Consider the following 20,228-nt stretch of genomic DNA (forward strand, 5'->3'; position numbering starts at 1 on the left):
GCCTTAAGAATTGCTTTGAGTTGAACCTTAGTTTCACAATATTTTAAATTAAATAAGATGAACTCTCTAACAACTGCACCCTTCAGGCTTCTACCTTGCACTAACAGTAATCTGGGGATTCCATCACATATTTTAAAAAGACACAAGCATTTAATTTACCTGCAATGAAATCTTTATGCACTTTCCTGAAAGTTAATGAGAACAAAAGCCAACCTACTTCATTCCTTATTTTACAACACAGTAAGTTTTTACATTTTTGTTCCAAGCAAAAAGAAACATTTGAACACAGAAGTTCAGAAGTTTCCTGCTGAAACTGAACATACTTTTACAACCTATAAACACAAGCACAGAGCAGATTAATATTGATTAAGCCACGAGTTAAACCAAGACATTAACATGTTCATTTAATTACCAACCAATCCATCTGTACTTCATTAAGAAGCCACAATCCCATAAACACTATGCAGGTGGTTAGTATTTCACATACTATTTCTATCAAATAATTGCATTAATTAAATTTCACTGCACTGTATTAAAATGTTGCATCAACTTTTTTTTTTACTAATATCTATAGGCCTGCTGTCGTCACTCATCAAAATAGTAGTTTTAGAAAAATTGGAAGGAAATGTAAGGCGGTCTGGGTTTACTTGAAATAAATGGGAAAATAATTTGAATAGTAGGTTTTGTCTTTCAGTTTAACATGTCACTTCAATCATTCTGCCTCTGCAAGATTTAGCACATAAGCAAGCTGCCATATTTTTAACCAAGGTACTAGAGAGTGATTCCCCACAGCAAAGTCCCTCATTTCTAATTTCACCAAGACCATGAACGCAGAAGCAACCTGACAAGGGTCGATGAATTTCACAGCAGGAATTAATCTCTCATGGTAGCAAATCTTATTTTGGGGTTCCAACAACCCTGCACAAGTCATCTGCCAGATGTCTAACAGATGTTCTTCTGTGAAATCAATCTAAAAGATGTGAAGTCAATTAAATGATTTTAGCAAGGCATCTGCTAAAAATAGGTTTTTTAAATTGCATTGCAGGCATGCATGCTTAGTGACCAACTTCAAGAAAATTGCACTCATTTTACAGGTAAAATGGATACTGTTCCCAACACCAGCTTGCAGTTTACAAGCCAAAAATTCCAAATTGTTCGATTTTTTTTTTTTAAAACCCTTAACACACAACCCACCACCACTGTACTCTAGACATCTATTGAAGAAAAGGTAGCATCAACTACCCATGAGTAGAGACATCATCCCCATATAGGGGGTGTATGTTCCTGCTCTCCCTGCAAATACCCAAAACCTTGGATAAAAGCAAACCCTATACTTACTATTCCTCTGTGCAAGCCCTTCCTGTTAGTGTTTTTCACCTGTCTTGCTTTGCAGCCCTTGCCAGTACAGAACACTAAGGAGGAATGTGAGAGGAAGCAGTGAGCTAGAAGAGAGAAGCAGCAAGAACACTCAGAGGGAGGAAAGCAGACAGACAGCGAGAACGCTAGACTTGTAGCTATAAGGGAATGCTACAGTGAAAATGCTTGCGGAAAGTAGAGTCTACCATTCTGCTTCTTCTGCTGTCTGCATCCTGTTAATGTTCTTGCTACCACCTCCTCTACTGGCTGCAGGAGGGGGTGGAACCAGTGGAAATGGCACATACTGGATCCTATCACTTCCAGTCGCATCTGGGAAGTCCTTGAGGTCCTCTTTGTGGATTCCATTATTCACAGAAAATAGTATTGGGGGGGTCTGGGAACCGATCCCCCACTGATACCGAGCCCACTGTATTTCTTTTACAATTATTTTTAGTTTCTCCCCCTTGACGTAAGAAACTCGAGTTTTTCTTTTCTTTCTGCCTGCTCATCTAAGATTATTAGCCCTTAAATATTTGGTTCTAAGACACAAAATTGTCTTTGTTTACTTGTCGCTCACGTACTCATTATATGGAGTTTATATAGCCACCCTAACCTGGGAGATAATCCAGAAGCAAATTCATTATCAACAAGATACAGTTTTCTAAGTTTAAAGTCTGAAGCTAACTAGAGGCAGAGTAAGAGAGATTTTTTAAAATGTAAATAAATAAATAAATAAATAAATTGAGGCAGTGGTTGGAAATCCAAAACTTGCACCGCTAATAGCTTTGCTTCACAATAAAGATCACAAGTGCTCGCTCAATTGTATGTTCCCTAGAACATCACTAGAATGCTAGGCAAGATTTTTATTCTTTTGGTTTTTTTAAAAGAAGTATTTCTCTGTTTCTTTGCCAAGTGAATTCTCTCTCTTGCGGACACCAGCGGGGGCAAGAGAAGAAATGAGGGGACAAAGATGAATGTTCATATCTTCTTGTAATTAAAATTCTAACCACAACATTGAAAATACATTTATCTCCCATTTGAAAGGAGGATCAAAGATATAAGCAAAATCATGTTTCTTTACCATCTTCATTTTGAAATGAAATATATTTCATTTTTCATTTTATTCATGTAGGCGACCCTCCTGTTCACGGAATAAGTTGCACATGGAACTGAGAATGCTTATAGCTGCTAGAATTGTGCAGCTTTTAAAAAGATGGAAATCCTACCAGGCATTGAAATGGCTTTGGAATTCAGTGAGAAGTGTCTCTTTGCAAGTCTCTGGACACTGCTCAGGCAGTGATTAGTCCTGGCAGTCAAACCCAAAACAAGAAAAAAATCTATAAGCACAACCTTATGCATGCCTATTCAAGAGTAAGATCCATTATGTTCAGTAGGTCTTACCCTCAAGTAAACATGTTTAATACTGCAGCCTGAGACAGGCACAGGAAACATGGAAGTTCAGTAAAATCAAAACTGAGAAGGAAGCAAGGCAGAAAGAAAATTAAAAATTAAGTTAATCTAACAGCAGTACACAGGATGTTGTGCATGTACAGGCAAAGCTGAAGGCAGAGAGGAAATTTTATAGTGAGGAAAGTCATGCTGAAAGGGTAGCACATAAAATAGTATTGACCCTACTTCAACTTTGGAGACATATAGTCTCTAGGACAGTGGTTTACAAACTGGTGGATCAAAACACACCAGCACTTGTTCCTGGTCCCTTAAGTGGCAGGGAGCAATCTTGACACAAGGATTTATTCTCTTGAAACTCTTCCCACTGTTTGTAAACCTCCCTCAAGTCTCTGTCCCTCTACAAGAGTGTCCTGGAAATATAACAAGCTGTGAAACTAGTCAAAAGACCAATACGTCACGAATTACAACACTACTGAATAAAATTGTGGCTGGGTTCACATGGTTGTAATGAACTCCCAGAACATACACTTCTTTCCCTTTCTTTCTCACCTCATTCGAGGTATCCTAGTTGGTTAAATTATATCTCTGCATGGGAGGAAAAGAATTGGCCTTACAGGAAGAGTATGGGTTTGGAGTTCATTACAAATACAATCTCAACCTAACTCTGAGGTATTCAATCTGTGCGTCCCGCCTCCCTAGGGAAGCGTGGCTAGCCAACAGGGGCGTCGTGAGGCATCTGGGGAGAGAGGTAGCCACAGCTGCTCTGCTTTGCTCTGCTCAGCAAAGCTGCAGGTGCTGCCTCCTGATTTGCTGCTTTTCTGAGGTTGAGAAAGAGGTGGGTGGGGCAGCGTGGGGTGAGGTGGTTGGGGCAGTGTGAAAAATGGTGGGGGGAGGTGGGAGAGAAGGCTGGCTGGGTAGCTACGGAGGTGCCGCATCTCATCATGGAGCTCTCTCCATGTGCAACCTCGCCCCAAGGACTACATTTCCCAGTGTGCCTCTCACCCTGGGCATCCTGGGATTGGTCAAGGCTGAAGAAGAGGAGAAGAGTGCAGAGGTGCTGCATCTCATCAGCACAGGGTGCGCTCCTGGCAGGCTTCAAACTGGGAGGTTAGAGCAGTTCAGTGAAGGAGGGAGCCAGCCTGCTCTTAGTGGGGGGGGGGTGTCCAAATGCCCCAGCCTGCATTCCTCCGACTTGCCTGGGGGGAATGGGGTGGCATCTGCATCTGCTGGGGTGTATGTGTGTGAGCAGCCCCATCTACTATGGGGTGAGTTGTAATTTTGCTCTGTATGGCTGCAATCCTTTCCACACTTTCCTGGGAGTAAGCCCCATTGACTCAAATGGGACTTACTTCTGAGCAGACCTACATAGGCTTGGGGGTCTGTGTCAGCTTAACCAAGGATCCTCACCTTTCTCTTTTTCCTCCCCCTTCAAAAAAGAAAAAAAAGCCACACTTGATGGCTTTGTCTCCAAAAATTGATTAAAAATAAAAATCCCCATTCCTTTTCAGCCATCCCCTTTTTCCTCCTGCCTCTTTGCGGCGGCAGGCGGGGGGTACTCTGTTGGCTGCTATTGTAAGACAAAAGGTACAATCCTAACTAAGTCTACTCAAAAGTAAGTCCTATTGTGTTCAATGGGACTTACTCCCAGGAAAGTGAGGTTAGGATTGCAGCAGAACAGTCTCTAGGTTTCAGTTTGCATCAGTTTGCAATTAGCAGATAAATACAAAACAAACTCTTCCCCTCCACCAGCAAATTCATCACTTCCCCCCTCCCTTTCCCAAACCCTCCAGGTGTGCTGCTAACAAACTCAGGGCACAATCCTAAACAGGTCTACTCAGAAGTAAGCCCTATTTTGTTCAATGGGGCTTACTCTCAGGTAAGTGTGGTTACGGCTGCAGCCTCAGAGTGCTGGCAGATTTTTTTTTATTTCTAGTGTATAATTATAACACCTTCACCCCCATTTTGGGGGTAACTGAGGTGAGATGTTGTAATGGGGAGCCGTGGCCAATGGCCACAAGGATCAGGGGAGGCGCGAACCGGAAAAGTTCGAGAACCACTGACCTAACTCTTACTGTCACAAAGTCACTGTGAGCTACTATGATACTTTCTTGATATTTTATGAATAGGTCGGTGCCACTGGGAAAGGAAGGTTTGTGCATCAATTGGGAGATCCTTTTCAAGAGTTAATTACAATCCTGCTGATACACTGAATTCACCAGACTGCCTTCTAAAGGAGAAGATGCACTGCCAATATTGTTGTTCAACTTTGTGTGGAAATACTCAAGATATAATCACATTTTTCAGAAGCATCTTTTTCTTGCAGTGAGGTTTTATACTGACAAAGGTAAAAACAACTGAAAGCACAACAAAGGGAATGAAGCACAGGAACACAAAATGAAACATCTGGCTGAAAAACAAATTCTGCTGACTAAAAATTATGCAAATACAGTATACAGTTTATTGCAGTCAATGGATCCAAGTCACTTATCCACTTTCTCCTAATGTGCAAACTGCTGTTATGCGAACTGCCAGAGCACTGAGGGAAAGGGAGCCTTTGCCAAGGTCCCCATAACCCCTGGTACCAACACTGTGTATACCTGCATTCGGAACACCAGAAGAAAGAATCTCCCTTATGGAGGCTGAACAAGAGTTACACTGAACAGTACAGGCATGAGGATAATATTTATTGAAGTGGCCAAAATTTTAAATAACCTGCATAATCCTCAACTGCTGTTCAAATTCCTTGATCAATAACATCTCAACAAACATCCATAGTGTTGTTACTACAATCAATCAATATCTAGATATTGGGCCACCACTTTTCCTACTGTACCCCTGCTAAGTGGATAGAGGCACCAAAGAGATCATGGCCCCCTGGCAGCATGATAGTAACTCTGCTCATCCCAACAAAGAATTTCTCTTAGTGGCTGTTACTGGTCTCTCCTGTGATTCTTTTTATAATGTGACCCCTGTTTGGGACAAAGAACTGTCTTCTAGTCATTTGGCTAGGCACATCACTTGCCAACTTTTTTGTTGAAAAGTAGTATATAAATATAAACCAACAACAACTTTAAAGAAGGGCTTATCAACATCTGTACTCTAAACAGACACCCATATAAATTAATGCATACCAAAATATTCAAAGTTTTAATAAATGTAATCAAGTTAATCAATCAATTACAGCTTTAGCAGCTGTGACTCAGTCATGAGGATAACTGAATTACAAAAGTAACTGGTAACTAAGCAATTGATCTCACCCATTAGCTGCCCTACATGATCAACAGATTATGAGAGTAGGGAGTGGGTTGGATAAAGGATATAAAAGGAGGAAGGCTGTGCACACTGCCATGTTCCCTAGAAAGAGTTCCAACCCTGGTTGTCGCACTGAAGCCTCCAGTTGAACTGAGTGGGAGAGACGAGTGTTGCAGGCTCCCATGCTGAAGTTGTCTAGAAGGGAGGTCAGACTAGAAATCTTCAGAGCGGATTAATCTCCAAAGCAGGCTTTACAAAGACTCAGTCAGAAGGGGCATATGATTGTTCTTTTAAAACCAGTTGTTCTGGCATCATAATAGGGAGTGAAAAGGAAATATTACATATGACTCTTCTAACAAGAAGTGGTAGTTTTAGTTTCATTAATTTTTCAGTTCTCACATTTCATTCAATATTCTTGAGAGCAGTTGAGATTTAAGAGACTCAAACATATTAAACAATGATCAGCTCACATGACAGATTATTGAGCACAGCACTAGAAAAAAAATTCAATTTTGCTTTTCAGAATTAAAGGTATAATATTTTAATCTAGATATGCTGCTTAAATGAAAGATTGTCAGAGCAGTTGGATACTGACATATACTTACTTAATTCTCCTTGACAATTCCTTAGGTCTGTGACATCTTGCATACTGAAAACATGATTAGCCTGCAAAAGATAGGAAGAGACTTTTTAAACAATGCACCCATCACCTAAAAAATGTAAAATTACTAAACAAAACACTTGGGATAAAATTCTTTAAGCTCTTCACATCTCAAGAATCATATAAGCAGATGCTTGAAAATATTGAGTATAATCAAACAGATTACATGACAGCAGCAAAAAGAAACCATCTTATGCTCAGATTTATTAGGAAAAGGGCCGAAGATAAAATAGCAGTATTATAAATTCTTTATATAAAAACTGTGGCCGAGTAACATTCAGAACATCATGTGCAGCATCCTGACTAGCAGTTCCACCACTGGAAACATGCTCCACAAATGGTCATTTCTTCTGTGAATGACAGTGGCTTATGTCAACAGTAGGGGTACATACAAGGAGCTCCCAATGAGTGAAAAATTAGTTGGGATCTCTTATGTATGTCTGATTGCTCAACCTCAGAAAAGATTACATAGAGACAGAAAAGGTGCCCAAAATAATCAAGAAGTTGGAGAACATTCCTATGAGAAAAAGTGTTTGGAGTTTATGACTTTAGCAAGAAGGTGACTCAGTGGGAGAGGAGGAGAGAGTTAAAAATTACGAACTGTATGAAAAGTTGATAATTTATCTGTCTCTTCCCCCCCCCCCCCAATACTAACAAAGTACTCATAGTCTCTCATTCAGTTTCACTGGAAAGATATTCATGATAGAAAATAAAGCACTTCTAAAACTGCAAAATAAATGTGTGAAATTTGCTGCTGCAACATCTGGCAATTTTCTCTAACTTTCAAAGAAGATGAAAAAAATTCATGAATCCAAACAATCAGAAATGGAAGGAAAATAGCTGCCAGTACTGTTCTACAAACACTTGCATTACATTTCACATAGCTCCATATATAAACAAGAAGATTCTATATAAGTTATCCTTCCACTTGTGCAAGAGACTCCACAAACTCTTGTGCAAGCAGAACATTATCTCTAGGTTTAGTTTCACTTTCCTCTTGCATCCTAAGGTGTAATGCAGTCCTTCTGTAAGCAGAAGACTACAGCTGGCCCTAGGTATGTATGGGGGATGTGGTCCCAGACACCTTCACAGGAACAGATTTCTGCGCATAATCAAATCCATGGAGAAGGCCTCAAGGACCTCCTGGACACAGCCAGATGTGTCATCCGGTTGCCTTTGGGAGCCTTCTGACGTGCTGGAAAGTTGCATACGGCCTCCCCAAGCCTCAGAATGCCTCTTGAACATGACTAGAAGACATTTCCGTTTACGTCGAGGAGGTCCTTGAGGTCTTCCAGACACAAGTTGGGTATCTATGCTGAGTCAAATCCACGGGTGCCGAACCCGCAGATAAGGGGGTCAATTGTACTTTTAATATGCAGAGGTAAAAGTACTAGCATTTTGGATTCAGCCAATGGAAGTACGTCAATAGCTATTCCACATGATAGCTAAATGGAATCTTTACATTCAGAGGGATAAGAATTCTGAATTAGTGATGGGTTAAATTTGTAACCAGTTAATTTTTTCCAAGCTTTCCCACTGAGTGCTTCCAACTGCTAGCCCAATCCTGAGCTGCCGGGAGCTGCGGAGCCCAGTGGCTCCACAAAGGGCTCCTGCCGGATCCAGAGCCTCCGGCGCTACCGCGGGAGGCTCCTTGGGAGAAGGGGACATTCGTGCCCTTCCCCCAAGTAAGGGAAGCAGTCCCACAATGGGACTACTCACTTTAGCGGCGACTGTTTGGTCGCCGCTAAAGTGAAGGTGCTCATGTAGGCCGAGCAGCCCTGCCTGAGTGCCCTGGATCCTGCGGAGCTCGGCTCCGTGGACCCGCCTCTCCCCCGCCTGACACGCCTCCCCCATGCCTCCCCCCATGGCCCTGACCACGCCCCCTTCTCCCGTTCTGCAGCCCAGCAGTGACAGAGACCACCAGACTGTGGAGCCCGGGCGCCCGCCATGCACTGGCTCAGCGCCAGCTCCAGTGGGCGCCAGCTCCAGTGGGAGCCTGGTGGTAAGCCCCACAAACGTGCCTTACAGCACGTTTGTGACTGTGGCCCGCACCGCAGAGGCACGGCGCAGACCACAGGATTGGGCTCTCAGTTATTTCCAAATCTGACTGAGAAAACTCATAAAAAAAGCAAACCAACTAATGAGGAAATGCACCATACTTTTCTGACAGTGCCCTCCATAATAAATTAATAAATCTCCTGGGGGGGGAGAGATAATATGTTGTGAAGGGGCAAATGAAGTTCATGAGCTTGCCCAAACAGAGACAAATAAACTCTCCAAACTCTCCAAATAAACTTAGGGCTCAAGGGTGTGAACAAAAGAGAATAAACAGTAAAATGCCAAAATATGAACAAAATAGCAAGTGTAACAAACAGAGAATAGTAAAATTTAAAAAAAAAATTTTCAGCACAAAATAGAGTCACAGAACCACAGAGCAACTAAAGAAGAAGGGAGAGTCAGGCAGAAATGGAAAGTCTTCACCAGATGACAACTATGCCGTACTAATTACTACTCTGAAAACCAGGTTCTGGGTACAAGCAATGAGGGACAGCTGTTCCCTTCAAGCCTCTACTTATTAGTTCTCCAGGAGCATCTGGCCACTATTGAAAATGGTGCTGAGCTAGAAGGATCCAGAAGAGTTCCTATACACTAGTGAGTGCTCCCTAGATGTAATATCTCAGAAAAGTTATTTTATGTATCCCCAAAGGACATTTCTTGCCCTCTTAACACAAGGGCAAATATTCTGATTGAAGCTCAAGGTCAATGCCATCTGGCACACTATGCAACTAACGAGTACAGAAAGATTATTTCCAATGGCTCTATTTTCTGAGATGCTGCAGCCAGCAATGGTCAACCTACATAAAGTAATGAGATCAATGAAAATATTAAATGAGGCAGTTAAATAGTTAAATGATGCGGTTAATATTAAATGCTGCAGTTTAAGCTCATCATAAGCTTTACAAAGGTATGGAATCTACATTGACCTTATAAACTAGAGAAAAGGCATAGCTTAGAGGTTGTGTGATATTTTTAAAAGGAAGCAAAAGGCAGAGCATCTCATTATATTACCGGGGGGGGGGGAGAATGTGCTGGAAAGCCACACTCAATTCACTAGAAAACAAGACTGTCTCCGAGATTATACAAGTAATTCACATTAATTAAAAATACAATTTCTGTTGACATGAATTTATATCAGGAGTTTTCAGTCACAACCTTCCTGAACCTTCTTCAGTCAAATTTAATAAACCTCAATTTCAAAATAACGTTTTAACAAGTTTTAAAATGTTTTAACATTTTAACTAGTCATACATGCTTTGCGCATGTGCATTTCCACTGACTTCAATGCATTCAGGTTTAACAGACTTCCAGCATTAAGAGACACTCCTTCCTCTATCAGTCTGTTAAATTGAGAATTCACTGTGTTAACTGGTTGAGCAGTTAAATATGAGAATATGCTAAATACCCTGTGTACCATTTGATCCACTTTTCCCATCCTTCCAAAACCCTTTCCATGATGGAGCAAGAATGACCTGTTGCTGCCTAAGTTCAGGAAAGAGTGCCTGCTTGAAGCATAGAAGCAAAAAAAATGAGGATATTCCTGTGGGAAACCCTGGAGTCAGGCAGATGTTTTAACCAACTTCCCATTAGTTAAACACAAGCAGTACCTACAAGCAATTACTACTTAAAATTCAAATAGTCATAAAAACTCCTAATTCTTATTTGTCAACATCCCAAATAGGCTGAATTTGTGCCCTCTATGAATTTGGGGGTGCTCCAATAACTCTCAAATAAATTCACCAGTAAAGTGTAATAATAGAAACTTGGAAGCATATAGACAATGAGGGCTTAAAACTATAAACACATTAAGCAACAGAAAAGTGGCTGGCTAATCAGAAAATCATAATTAGACATTCAACAAAAGTAAAACTAAAAGGATGCATGGGTTCAGATGCCACACAGTGTCATGGTTTATTTTAACCACAGTTTGTTTAGTAATTATCAAATCCTGGCTGGTTCTGTCTCAACCTGTATACCACCTATCCTCCTGTGAAATGCCTGGATGAAATCCCAAACTTTTTGTTTCTTCCTGGTTGCTTGCAAAGTCTTATTTTGCCATTTACACTCTTGCCACTGACTGAGAGAAGAAAGAGGGCATCAAAGTCTCTGAGGACTTATCTGGTTCTCTGGACACAGCCATGGAGCTGAAACAGTTTAGCTCCCATGCCTCCCCTTCCATAGTCACTCACCTAGAAAGGTCAACTCTTTCCCACCCAATTCTGTATTCTAAATGTTCCAGAGTGTTTCCTATCATACACCCCAAAGGGAAATGGAAAACACTGGCTAGTAAGATACCTTGGTTGCCTGGATCCAAAATTGTACTTAGAAGTAGTGACTGCATGGCACAGGTTGCTTAACTAACTAGATCACAATTACGGAATCTACCAATCCCAGTACATAATTCCAGCAACAGTGTATTTGCAGACACAACAAAACCATTCTCCTGCCACTCATATTCCCAGATAATTAGCGTAAGAATCCCCCATTAACTGAACAATTGTTTCCTTCCTCCCTCCCTCAGCCTGTTCAGACACACCAGAAAAGCAGCTATACAACACTTTATCCTAAAGAGAAGATTCAATAAATTCTTCCTTGAATAAATAAATAAAATTCTTCAAAGTTTTCCTTGATATGCGTTTCCAGTATGGATTCAAGAAAAATATGGGTTTTTAATTAAACACAATTTAATAGGCGTGAGTGAAAAAGAACAGGTGTTGTGCATTTTAATTCTGAGAACTGAGACTGACATGGAATGGGAATCTATGAGTTGCAAAGATTCATAAGAGACATTCATGAGACATCTGGGTAGTTGTCCCAGGCAAACTGGCTGTGTGTGTTCCTTATTATCCATGCTTCTCAAATTTTGGATGCCTGGAGTGGACCCTGCTTGGATTCCTTGGCTGTTCCAGTTCACCCAAGTTAGAAGATGAAACCAGACTATTCAGGGTAATTAAAACCAAGTCAAACTGGGAACAGCTTCAAAAGGATCTCTCCAGACTGGGAAAGGGGCAGTCAAATGGCAAATGCAGTTCAATGACAATAACTGAAAAGTGATGCACACTGATGCAAGAAAAAATCTCAGTTTCACATATACATTTGTGGGATTTGAGCTGCTGAGATAAATCAGGAAATCTTAGGGTCATAGGGAGAGTTTGAGCTGCTCTAAGTTCTTGCCGGGGTGGGGGGGAGAGAGACAGTAGGGGCGGGGGAAGGTAGCGGGGCCCAATCTCTCCACTTTCGCTTTCAAAGCTGTGGGGAGCCCTGAAGAAGGTCACACAGGGCTCCCCGCACCCCCCAGGAGGCTGCAGGAGGCTCAGGTACATGCAGCCAAGCCCCTGCAGCCCCCCCTGAGAGGGGCAATCCTGGGGATTGCGCCGCTGCCTCCTACCTGCCTCTTGGCTACCCCTGCCCCTTAAGCGGGGAGAGGCCAGGGCCCACAGGCTGGAGTGTTGCAACGCCCCAGTCTGAAAAGCTCTGTCATAGTGGATAGATCAATGAAAGTGTTGACTCAGTAGGAGACAGCTGTGTAGAAGGCAAATTATGCTAGGTGTCATTAGGAGAAAGAATGAGAATAAGACTGCCAATATTATATTGCCTCTATAAATCTGTATATATTTGATCTATATATATTTGAAATACTGTGTGCAGTTCTGTAGCTGCACCTCAAGGAGGATATTGGAGAGCTGGAGAAGATGACAAAGAAGCCATCAGAAACAATCAGAGGGCTGGAACACCCTCCTTACGAGGCATGGCTGAACTGACCCAATAGCTTCCTTTGTCCTAGGTTGTTAGAAGAAATAGGAAGTTGGTTGGCAACCTTCAGTCTCGAAGGACTATGGTATAAGCCTACAGCACCCAGTATTCCCAGGCGGTCTCCCATCCAAGTACTAACCAGGCCTGACCCTGCTTAGCTTCCAAGATCAGACGAGATTGGGCATGTGCAAATACTCATCAGTATTTTCAAACCCTAGAGCCAGGACCTATCAATAATCAAAGATACTATATACTGTATATACAAGATACAAGGACTTGCAAAAAGCCAATCAAAGCAAGTCACCACTATCTAAGGAAAGCAATGGCATCTTTACAAGACTGATTAGTATTTATGGAGAGAACAGGCAGACAGCCATTACTGTAACTGCTTCCTGTACAGACCTGTTGAGGAAAAAGCTGTGATGAGCTCTTTGCTGTGAGTGGTTTAATGCCTGTAAAACCAACTGGCTTTGTCGATTCCCAAAAAGGAGTTTGGTGTTTTCTAAAAACAGCAGCCAGAATATGAAGCAAGTCAAAACTTAGTTGTCATGGCCAACCTTAGCTATCAGGACAACCCTCTCCACTGGTGTAAAAACACTGGATTTAACATTGGGTGCAGTGTTTTTGTTTTTTTTAAAGGAAGATAGTTACTGCAGGAATACTGGGAGTCAAGTATCTCAACGCTGCGCAAAACAACAGAACTGAGGCTGAGAATCTAGTAATTGACCAATATCAATTGTGCTACTTAAAAGACCACAGGAAAAGCCAAGCCATATGTAATCCAAGGAATATAGTTGAGAAAAACAAATCCAGATGGCTCATACTGTTGATATATCTATAATTTTGCATATAAACCGGTTATAATAAAAATGAGCACATCAATGGTCTTCATGTAAGATGTTTGAAATAATGACCAGAAATTTTCATCCATTTGGGGATTTAACAAACTGTTTTCAGCCTCAAAATGACTGTTCAGTATAAACAGCTTATCACAGGCTCTGTAACACCAACTTTTTTTTCTTTGCCTGATGATATTTGGGAAGCCACCTTGCAATAGAGAAAAAGTATAAACATTTTTCACAAGAACCACCCCGTGAAATCTTAAAGATCTCCACTAAAGTAAATCTGCATAAGAGAGTTAAGGTTTTCTTGTTTCTTTTTAAACTTTTGTTTAGTCAGAACTGTACTTTATAGCAGAACAGAAGAGAAATGCATCATAATTTTTAACATGGACCCTCTATTTTCTTTCATTAACATTAAATTATAGATCTGTTCTACAAAACGGGTTTAAATTTCTTGCAAAGTTCAAGTATGACATGGAAGTCCGCCTACACAGCACAGAAAGTGATAAAAACCACTTGCAGAACTGGGCAAAAACACAATAATGTAGGCGAATATAAAAGAAATAAAGGAAGAAATCTGAATTCTATTGTAGCCTTTTTTTCCCCCTCCAGACAAGCTGAACACACACACAGGCAGCTGACTGCCTGGAGACAAAAGGAGCTATCTTTAACATAGAACAAGTATTATACGGCATACCTGATGTAAGATAACTGACTATTCATATCAGGTATGTGAAGGAAATGGACGGAGTCCGATATTTCAAATAGCAAGGCCTCTGCACACCAAACCAACCTGAGGAAACACACACACACACACACACACACACACACTTACTTGTGTTTAGGTTATGGTGTTTAAGAGAAAGAGTACATCTGAAAATACAGAGAGCAGGTGAAGATCATACTGACAAAGTCGAATTAGGAAGAGTGTAATGAGGTGGGACTAGCTAGTAACATCTGAGGAATGACTGCAAACAATTCTGATGAAAGATTATACAGGTCATCCCTTGTTATCCATTGGGATTCTGTTCCAGAACCCCCAATGGATAAAAAAATCCGTGGATAAAAAACAGTGGAAAAATAGATTTAAAGACCCACTTCCAGGTTTCTTTCCCCTCAATTGCTCCTAATGGAATAAGGTTGTGCCTCAACATCTGCAGGGGTATGATTCTGGAACTTCCTGCTGATACCATCAAATGTGTTATATAAAAGCAGTTTAAAAAAATTAAAAAGGTTATCCCTTTACAACAGCTTTTCTTACTGTTGTAGAGAGGCAGTCAGCAAATAGAACCCCTGCTTTGGCCTGGCCCAGCTGAAGAATGGCATGATCACTTGCATGACCATCTCACTACAACAGTAAGAAAAGCAGTTGTTTTTTTTTAAACTGATTTTAAAGGGATGCATTTTTTCCCCTTCTCCAGGGATCAGCACATTCCTTCTCAATTGCAGTGGCCATTCGTGTCGAGTCAAATCCGTGTATAAAAAAAATCAGTGTATAACAAGGTTGGACCTGTATTAGAATAAATGTGTGACGCAACAAGCTCTATAGTAGGGGTCTCCAAGAATACGGCCTCTTGGCCACATCCAGCCCATGACAAGATTTTATCCAGCCCTCAGCAACTTAAAATATTTTTCCCAACCACACAGTTGGACAGTTAACACATGCAAGTTCTGTCCTTTCTGCACTTCTTTCTATATGGCAAAAGTGGTTTCAGCCTGGCTAACCCTCATTTCAGTCACCTTGGCCATATACTTTAAGACCCTCAAACCATAATTATTCAATGTTAACCTCACCCCTGACTTTAAAACAATTCAGTTTTCTGCATTTTGAATTTTCAATACCGCCGTTAAATGATTGCAGCGAGGAAACAAATGTTATGTGTAAAATACATGATGTGGTCCTCCTACTGAAAAGTTAGGAGATCCCTGCTGTAAAATAAAAAAGAACATCATGAAAAAGGGTAGAATCAGAACACCGAAAAATTCAATACAAAAGCTGCTGCTGGTGAACCATCAAGGACCCTCAATTTTGAAAACATTTTCCCGCATACATTATTACCATATTAATGAGTACCATAAATACTTGGTTATAAATCTTTTGCAGTACAGAGGCACAGTATTGCTATCAAAAAAAAAATCACAGATAGCCAATGAAAACATATAGGTGGCAGACTTCTGTAGTCTGCCAGATTTAAACTAATTGTATTTTATTCCTTTTCTTGTTTAAATTAACCCTTCAACAATACCCAAACGAGACAGTCACCTCACCTTAGCGACAATTAAGTGCCAAACACCTATCATCACTTTGTTGTGCAGCCAATAGCCATTAAAAAAAAAAAAGCAGCTTTCAAAATTAACATAAAACATATCAATAAGCTGCAGGCAGGGCAAGGAAGTTTTAAAACTTCTGATATTGTCAAATGTGACACATGAACCCAATACGTCCTGGCTGGTTCTACCCAGAGGACATGACCACTTTGAAATTCTGGCTTGTTCATAAAATCTACTTGGAATAAGATGGGATTTGCTGGGTTTGGATCTCACAGCAACTACTGGTTTGTTCTAAACAAGGAACACATGTTTTAACTCCCTTCTCTTGTAAGCAATAGGAAAGCGATGAGAGTGTGAGTTCAAGGCTCTACTGTACAAAACCATAAATAAAGCCACCTGAACCAGGCTGATAACTGGATCAGAGATATCTAAAATGCCCAACAGACCAATTTACTGTCAAAATAATTATCTTGTTCAGCTCCATTTCATGTGGGTGATAGTACAATAGACATGCAAACATAGGGAAAAATCTTCCATCCCCTTTAGTACACAGAAACAAGGTCTGCCTGCCTGTTAGAGCCTACAGAATCAATATGTTACAGTAATTGTTTCAAACATTATATCTAAAAATAAACGAATTAAAATCTTCCTCCACTCAGACTACTGGTTATCATAGGCATTATTAGGTCTCACTGTGCAATTATACCTTATGAAACAATACAGAGTTTTCTAAAAGACACTCCAAAGAACTCAACTTCCAAACAGTCCTTTAGAAACAACGCATGAAATTACACAATCCTCAAGCAGACAACGCAGTTTAGGGAGAAAATCACTAAGCATTATGAAATTCTGATGTCTCAAAGCAGTCTGAAAGTGTTTAGTGTTGTCATGTTAGCAGACATAATTGCGCCACAACATTACAGTGCACATACCTGGCAGAAGATGGTCATAGTAATGATACTGGCAAAAAAATTTTTTAAAAAAAACCTTAGTCTGCCCTTCAGGATGATTTTAATTTTAGGGGGGGGGAGCACTATTAATAGCCCCTAAGATTTCAATCACAGCATTCAGTTTTCTTGATTTCCCTGAACAGGAAGACTGAGTTGCAGACAAACCTGGTCTGGCTTCACTATAATCCCTTTGATTTTATTCGTGCTTCTACAGGTTCCAACGAACTATAGTGAATGAAGAATTCTTCTCCCTGCTGCTGACTGGGAGTTGCAAAACACAAAACCAGATTTTTAAGAAGGAAAGGAACAAGTCTGTGTTCTCCTACAAAAGCCTCACAAGAGAAAAAAGAAATCACTTCAGCTTTTCTTCACAAACAATTTCAGGAGAAAAGGGGGGAGTCTCACCTTTAGGATAGTTTCTACTCCACTTGTGTGCACCCACAGCTTGTCCCCCTATGAACCCGCAACACTGTGTGATCTGTCAAGATTCGACACTCTCTCTCCCACCTGCTCATTTGCTGTACTGACTCAGCACCAAATTTGATGGCAAATCAGCAGGCATGTTGCTTTCGGGATATGTGACTAGGTGTAATTCTTAGTGTTCCTCTTCTTTCTTTCACCCTGATATTGCCAGGTAACCCTAACCTCCCTTCATGAGCACACCAGAAAAATGCAAAAAGACAAAGTAAGGAAATGCCTGTATAGAACATAACCAAGTAACCAGTAACAACTGAGGCTGCACTCTTGTACACACCTTTCTGGGAGTAAGCACCATTGACTTCAATTGTTTTGCCCTGAAGATGAGAATAGATTCTCGTTGGACTGCACTGTGACACCAACTGAGTACAGCATATGGCTGGGAGCAAAAAATGAAGAACCTGCCATCATAAAATGTCTATATTTTGTGCACTTCTGCATATATTTTATTTTCTTATATGGGAACCAGCTTGGAACTCAGTCTGTGGTTCAGAGCTTAGATGCCATTTCCGAAGGCTTAGTGGAGTGAAAATGCAAACTGGGGTTCAAAACAGCCAAGACCAGTTAAACTGGCTGATCAAGCCTCATGCAGCTAGTACTCCAGGCAGAGAGATCAGATAACAGGTGACATCATTACAGCTGAGGATGAGGACGGGAAAAGGGCCTCATGGGTTGTGAGTGTAAAGAGCTGGAGGTTCTATCATCAAAGGTACAAACAGTAAGGAACACTATTTAGTAGTCAGAAACAGATTTTATGTTGATTTTGGTCTGTCTCTCCATGCCACATAAGCTTTGTCAGAACTCCTGGGAAGCTAGCTCCAAGTTATATAGCATGCGTGATTCTGCAGCACTTCAGTACCATCTGCTGACAAGAGGTATTACTGCAGGTTTAATAATTCAGTAACCCTTTGTTTTACCAAATTCCATTCTCATTGTTTCTTGCTCATTTAGTTTTTTCCTTTCCCTTTATTAGATTTTAATAAAAATATTCCTTCTAACCCTGAGTTGCCTAATTCTGAGGAAATCAGCAGATTGTCACCTCTCAGTATGCAGATGCTACCATGAGAGTGACTTTAATACAGAACAGTGGCGTAGCAAGCAGGGGGCTGGGAGCCACCCGCCCCAGGTGCCAGGCCAGAAGAGGGTGTTGTGAGTGTGCATGCTCAAGATGTGACTAAGTGAGTGTGCACAAGACATCGATCTGTCAACTTTCCTAACTGCTCCTGCAAATACAGGGGGGGTCATATCTGTGGATTCCATATCCATGGTTTCCCTTATTGATGGATCGGGGATCCATGGGCCTGATCCCCGGGTCTTCTGAGCCCCACAGAATTTGCACATATCCACTGGTGACCTCTGCCAGGCTCAGAATGACTGAAACAAGGGGGTCACTTCCAGTATTTTTTTTGCAAAACTGAAAATGACATTTTTTAATGCCTTTTTAAAAGGCATAATGAGGGTCAGGGAAGGCCTGGAGGCAGATATGGGGGCACACCTGTACATTACTACCTGGGCATCCTTTATTTAACTGACCAACAGTGCAATCCTATTCATTTCCACTCAAACCTAAATTCCATTGAGTTCAGTGAGACTTACTCCTCAGGAAGTGTGTATAGGATTGTTTTTTGATTACTACTTGAAAGCATCCAAATATAAAAAGGTTATAAAACAAACCTTATAAAACAAACCTTGCGATACAAGGACATCTGCAAGAGGGATCTGAAGGCCTTAGGGATGGACCTCAACAAGTGGGAAACCCTGGCCTCTGAGCGGCCCGCTTGGAGGCAGGCTGTGCAGCATGGCCTTTCCCAGTTTGAAGAGACACTTTGCCAACAGTCTGAGGCTAAGAGGCAAAGAAGGAAGGCCCATAGCCAGGGAGACAGACCAGGGACAGACTGCACTTGCTCCCGGTGTGGAAGGGATTGTCACTCCCGGATTGGCCTTTTCAGCCACACTAGACGCTGTGCCAGAACCACCTTTCAGAGCGCGATACCATAGTCTTTCGAGACTGAAGGTTGCCAATACAATAAAACAAACATAGTGTTATGTTTCAGATAAACATGCCAGAAGTCTTGTTCAGGGCACAGAGTCAATATTGTCGAATCCGGCTAAAGAAAGAAGCAGCAATATATATAAAAAATTCAGCTACTGAATAATTAAGGTTTAATTGACTAAGGCAGACCCATATTCAAACTAGTTTGACCATGTTCGCAACTTTGCTATTTGCACAAAATTTACCGATACCTGTTGTTTCTGCTTAATGGTTCAATTCCTGAATTAAGATTGTTGTGAACAATGATTAGGCAAACATAAAACAAGATTGAAAACAGCAATCAAAAAGAAAGGTTAATGTAGACATGCATGCAAATAGTGCTTTTGATCTGTTTTTCCTTTTTATTTTTTATACGATAGCACTGGGGAGACAAGAGGACCAGGTGGAGGCCACACTTCCCAGCACTTTGGGAATGACAATCTAAAAGTAAAATAACGGGGGGGAGGGGGGAGACAGTAACTGTTCACTTAGTCACAAACCTTATCAGAAATGATTAGCAAGTTATCAATATTCTTTCACTACAGCTATTGTTTACCACAGTAATACTATACAATCTTTAGGAATACTGCTCCAAGTGTAGAGCTAAGGAGTAGAAAAAGATAGGCACTTAGCTCTCCAATAAAGTCAATAATCAAGAAAAATAGAACCATCTCATCTTTCTAGTTCTTCGTCAAGAACAAAAAGATACACAAAAGTTATTGATGCCTAAGGAGAAACAAAAAAGCACACTTCAAGAAACAATAAGGCTAGCTGTTTAGTTTCATGCCAGTGAACTGGAGAATTAAAGTTCTGTATTGATGCTCATTGTAAAAGATAATTCGCGGATCAATGCAATGTTTGCACTGATATTAGCGCTATCCATGGCTCGCCTAGAACTAGAATTTGCAAACCCAATTCTAATTCTGGCTGAAAATTATTTTTTGAAATTAACCACAGTTAGTAGATATACAAGAAGAGTGAACAAAGGTGATAAATTAATCTACAAGAGAAAGATGCTTCCTTGGGTTATTCATCCCCTTTACATTTAATTACAGCAAAGTCAAATTTCTGTAAGTTTCAATTTTCATCTTAGATGCACCGGTTAAAAGCAAGAGAACCTTCTGTCAAACAAATAGGCAAACTGCACGGAAATCTCAAGCATTTCT

General features: G+C 40.9%; 1 protein-coding gene across 2 annotated transcripts in view; it reads right to left on the reverse strand.

The window, feature by feature from the left end:
• Positions 1 to 20,228, reverse strand: part of SIPA1L1 (signal induced proliferation associated 1 like 1) — a 200,031-nt gene that overhangs the window by 116,630 nt on the left and 63,173 nt on the right. For both annotated transcript variants that reach the window (XM_066631765.1, XM_066631761.1), the window contains exon 2: positions 6,624 to 6,684. The gene's annotated coding sequence lies outside the window, so the exon portion shown is untranslated. The remainder of the gene's footprint in view (positions 1 to 6,623; positions 6,685 to 20,228) is intronic.

The sequence above is a fragment of the Tiliqua scincoides genome, chromosome 1, assembly GCF_035046505.1.
Source record: "Tiliqua scincoides isolate rTilSci1 chromosome 1, rTilSci1.hap2, whole genome shotgun sequence".
NCBI lineage: Eukaryota > Metazoa > Chordata > Lepidosauria > Squamata > Scincidae > Tiliqua > Tiliqua scincoides.